This window comes from Triticum dicoccoides, chromosome 7B, assembly GCF_002162155.2.
Source record: "Triticum dicoccoides isolate Atlit2015 ecotype Zavitan chromosome 7B, WEW_v2.0, whole genome shotgun sequence".
Lineage (NCBI taxonomy): Eukaryota > Viridiplantae > Streptophyta > Magnoliopsida > Poales > Poaceae > Triticum > Triticum dicoccoides.
This window is the reverse complement of record NC_041393.1, coordinates 777,585,300-777,590,572: the sequence shown is the minus strand read 5'-3', so window position 1 is coordinate 777,590,572 and position 5,273 is coordinate 777,585,300. Positions and strand designations below refer to the sequence as shown.

At 49.6% G+C, this 5,273-nt stretch overlaps 1 pseudogene; it reads right to left on the bottom strand.

Annotated features, from left to right (window-relative positions):
• Positions 1-371: 371 nt before the first annotated feature.
• Positions 372-5,273, bottom strand: part of LOC119340287 — a 9,015-nt pseudogene continuing 4,113 nt past the window's right edge.

The following is a 5,273-nucleotide window of genomic DNA, read 5'->3' as shown; positions in this document are numbered from 1 at the left end:
GCGTTTCCACATTCACTTTTGAACTTAGGGAAACAGTGAAAGAAGCCCTCGTTCCCGCTCTTCTTTCCCCCGACTTACCCTTAGAAGGAAAGTAGGGGGCCTCGGTTTCTGCAAAGAAACCTACACCAGTGAATTTCTTTTTCGTAGGTGATCCTGCTCCCAATCGCAGATTTGAATAATCAAGTCGGTATGGGGCTGCTCCCTTTTGTTACTCCGAAAATCTTGGCTTCGCTTGGACATATCTTCGAGGACCTGGGCGATTTTGATCCGTTTCTCCGCGCTCGCCGTTTCAAGGTGAAGATCCGAGTAAGTAGAGCGTAATAGGCGATCCGCCGGGTACCTATTCCGACAGGACTTAAGAACCGTTTTAATGCGTTTCCTTAAGAAATCAATAGATGGTGCTTCAGGAAAAGGGTTCGGCGGGGTGTGGCTTGTGGATGGCTCTGACCTCAACTCCTCTTTTCCATCGGCGTCTCTCCGTCCCACTTTGTTTTTTCTTGGATCATCATCTCCTGGCGTAGCGGAAGCACTCGACGAGGCCTCTACGACAAAAGAGATTCTTGCCCGTTTCTGCCCGGACGATTCCATAAATGAAATACAAAGAAAAGTGCAGAGGAAAACGCATAACCAGAAGAAAAAGATATCGTGATGTAAAATGATCATGGGGACACATTGTTTTGAGGACCACAATTTCCTGCACTGTGCCTGTAGTGATTTCAGAATTCGGCAACTTAGCCTACTAAAAGATCAGTTACAAGAGCACAATGCTTTTTGTGGCTTCCTGCTCGGCAGAGAAGCCACGCTGCCGGGGCGGCCCTGTCACCCGGAGAAGATTTCTTTTCTTTGCTGATTCCTCTCAATGAAATTTGCCATGTTGCACTAAGTTACTTACGGATGTATGCATGCAGTCCGGGAACACTTTGGGGTGAACACCCATCCGAACAAGTAGGGTCAATAGTTCAGCATTTAGGCCGTAACATTTAGCAAAAAACGAATCTGAAACCCAACAAGTGCTCTCCGAACCAAGCTAGATAGTCTCCTATCACTAGGCTCACCAACCAACCTGGACTTTGATTCTTTCTTATTATTCTAACCGGATATAAAAACCATAAGGATTGTTTCCAGCCGAGAGTTCCCATATGACATAAGCGCTCTTGGGTGGGGTGGGCCCTCATTCGCCAGGTCTTTGAGTGCCCGTCGTACCACGTGGTTGGTACACTAGGCTGATAGATACTTTACTTTAAGGATCTGGCACCTTCGCTAGACGGAGAGTAAGCGACTTCTATTAGCACCGGACCGTCGAGTCGAATTTCTCGTGTCATGTGCAACGTCCATCAATGGTGGTTCATTAATGTCCATAGATTTAGACTCCTTCCCCCTTCCCTTATATGCAAAAGATCGAGAGGGGCCCGAACCCAAACCGAGAACGTAAACAGAATTCGACTCACTCTCGTATGGCTCGCCCTCGAGCCCTGGGCGAGTCGGCCGGGTCTTTCCCTCTTGTTCTGTTTCCGCCACGATAAAGACGCACGGAAGAACTATGGTATGCCCAGCGCGTGGAGGATCCGTTGAGAGTGTCCCTTGTCTCGGTAGGGAACAATACCTATTGTCTTGAAAAAAAAGGTCAGTGCTACGGTCCCCTATTGTTTAATCCAATATTGACCGGTGCGGATCATGTTCTACTACCTCCTGTCCGTGGTTCGACCTCCCGTAGTGGTCCTTGCTTTTCTTTTTGAAAGCTCCGCAGGGCCAATTTTGCGTACTTGCTCAGCGTGCCCCCCTTTCTTCGAGTGCCCCGCCCGGTTCACAGGGCTGTTGGCCTACCAAGCAAGCACTTGCCCGCTGCTCCTGCCGCCTGCCAAGTGGGCTCCGCGCTCGTTATCCTGACTGTCCTCTCTGCTGGGCCCTTTCCTATTGCTCTAACCATAAGCTATGGAAATTCCAGCTCGCACCCACTCTGGCCCGCCCAGCGGGGCCTGAGTGAGCTCAGTGGTCAGCCCCTGACGTTAGGGGTCTTTCGCTTTTGCCAGATCTATAGAGATATTACGAGTCCTCCGTCCAGATTCCCTCGCCGCGGCCATCTGGTTCACCGGTACTACCAAAAAGTCTCATGCTTACGTTACTGTGACTGATATATAAGTATGATCTCGGACTACGAAGACCCAGTCGTGCTTCTGGTTTCCATTCTCATCATCATATTGAAGGAAAATCCTCGTGCTTTGCCATAAGAACTTGGAGTCCGTATCATGGTGAAGGTAAGGTAACGCTGTGATTCTTGCTCAAAAAACTGACCGAACACGTTCGAGTTATTGGCTCGTCCGACCCGGCAGCATTCATGAGTCGCTCGTTCAACTGTCCCTCGGAGACACGGTCGAGAAGTGCCATGCATGGTCGCCCCCCCCCATCCTTTCTTTCTCTCGGTCCCACCAGGGTGGGCCCCTCTGGGGTAATAAAGAAATGGATAGAAAAAGGGGACTTCTGCTACGGGCTATGCCACCCATTACTTAAGAGGGAAGTCGCATCCGTCCCATCGCAAGCACCTACAATGTCATGATCACATTGGTTTACCCTTTTTTGGTAGTTCAACGGACGGTCGCCCCTCCAACAAGAGAAGGTAGAAATATGGAAACTTCTCTGCCATTTAGATCGGAGAATTTATAGAGGAAATCGGGTTTTAAATTTCCAGAAACCACACGATTATATAGCCACAGGGAATACGCCGCGCCTAAAATCATCCCAAGCGCAGCTAATGTGGCTACTAAGCTATTTCTTTGGAAAGCTCCTACTAAGATTAGAAATTCCCCGATAAAGCTGCTAGTGCCGGGTAAACTCATATTGGCTAAAGTGAAAAAGAAGAAAATGGTAGAGAAATTCGGCATGGTGCTCACTAAACCTCCATAATATCTAACAAGTCGAGTCTTATGTCGGTCATATAGAACACCAACACATAGAAAAAGGGCTGAAGAAACCAGTCCATGACTTAACATAAGTAAAATGCTACCTCCAATTCCCTGTATGTTCGATAGAGCCTAATATTCCCCCAGAGTACGCCGCTTACCCCCCGAACCGTACAAGATAGTTACCACCTATCATACGGCTTTCTAACTCCACTTCTTTTTCTGGTCGTTCCGCTCTGTCGGATCGATGGTAGTCTCAGAGATCTGGTAACCTCCGACATTTTTGACAACACGCTTCCTGCTTCCGTTTTGAGTTGCGCATCTTTCTCCCCGGGGCATACTATAGTATCACATCGTAGACCCCCACCCCAACTCTATCTTCCTTATCAGTGAACCGGAACATAGTGCATAGGTACTCTTCGATGCTGCGAGGACGAGACGAGGTGACATACTACGATCACGCACTGAAGTTCTGCCCTTCGGCTCGGCATATGGAACCTCTCAGCTGCTCCCTCGGGATAGGTAGGCCCACCCCCCCCTTTCCCGAGAGGCGGCCGGGCTGTGTTTCCCCTGCGGCCACCCAGTGGCGGCAGAAAACAAAAAAGGTGGGCTCCGCGCGGTTCGCGTTTTATTGTAAAAAGAGAGCTTTTCATTCTCTTATAGAAGCCCGCGCCCACGCGGGTAAAGCCCAGCGAAGCTGCAGGGAGCACTGAGCAATGGGGGGATGAGGGCGACTCCGCCCACAGGTTGGACCACACCACAGGCAAAAGTCCTTCCACGGCAAGAGAAGGGTGACCGGAACAAGAAAAGGGACCTAGTCGTTGGAGGGAAGACAAGGCTCGTTCCGTGTGACTCCACAGAAGAGTACGCGCGCTAGAAAAGGCAGCCAGCTTAAAAACACTAGCTAGCTACTTTTGTAGCCTTATTTAGTTTGGTTGCCTACGCTTGCTCTCCGGCGCGCTACGGCAACACCCCCTGCTTGCTTCTTTCTGTTCGACGCGGAGCTCGCAGCCTCCCCACCCTTGCTTAGCGTTCCACTTGTGATCCTGGAGGATTTGGAGAAATGCGCCCGACCATGAAGAATGGATTTTGTATTTTCTTTCATGTGAACGGCCCTATCTTGTAAAGAATAGTTTTTCGTGCTATAGACCACGTTGAGAAAGACCAACCAACAACACAAATAAAGACCGTTCCATTTGGGTACCTCGAAAGGGAGGTGCTCCTTATGATGCTACGGACGGCTGTCCGGAGTGCATGCAATGACGGGCTCGGATAGGATAGGATTGTGCGCGCCGGGCCCTTCGGGTGTCCATATTTTGGCCGACCTTAGCATATATACTATGTTATGGTTATGCAGCCGTAATATTTTGATACCTTCCACCGCTGTTACGCCAGAAATCCAAGGTTCCACACGAGCTCCTGTTCTGCGGCGTGGTGGCAGGACCGCTAGGGGATTGGCTCCGGGTGTAGGTAGGGTCAAATTCGCAGGGGTCATGCAAATACATAGGCCCCTTCCCTTCTGCCGAGTTGTTTAGAAGGCGCTTTCCGTTCTACGGTCCCTCGGAGCGAAGGGTTAGGCAGGTAGTACGGGCCCTCTGACTTCCAGCTATGTGCTGTGTGCGACTCCCGCGAAGCGAATGAAGGGAAGCTCTTCGAGCTTTCTCCTCCATCGGCTTATGTAGTGGTCGGCATTCCTACGTGCTCCGACTGATCCCCACTGGAGATTATATGAGGGGTCTTGGAAACTGTCGTGACGCTTTGGTGACGAAGGTCACCGGGGTGACTATGGAAGGATTCCGTGGTAGTCTCTGACTCCCTCCAACTCAATCAATATCAAGAACATGTCGTGAGCATGGGGGTTTGGCCGACTACTAAACTATTGGCTAGGGCTTTTCTAGTTATAGCTTCTATAGTGAGTGGCCCTTCCGCTTTGATCTAGTTGTAGTTTGTATTGTACTAAATTGAACACATATCAAAGAAAGGCGATCAATCAATAAGTAGTTGCCCTTCTCCGGCCTGGGAAAAGCAGCGAACTCGTTAAACAAGGGGCTTTTTTATTCATGATCGCTACTGTTGTATTGTATATTGTCGGGGGAAGCTACTGCTTCTACGACAGCTCCGCTTCCTCGTCTTGCTTCTACTTTGCTTGTTTGCGCGAAGGCTTAGAGTCCTTTTCGCTAGGTCCAAATTCGTCAAAGCGAAAGATCTGATCCAACGGAAATCCCGCATATTGAGCGCAGCTGATATGTGGCTACTAGGCGCGATCATCCCGCATGCCATAAAAAATACTTCTTTTTTTTATGGCCCGTCATATAAAGATAGAATAGATATGGATAGAGAGACATTCTATTGATTCGCGAAATGGCTCGTTGATCC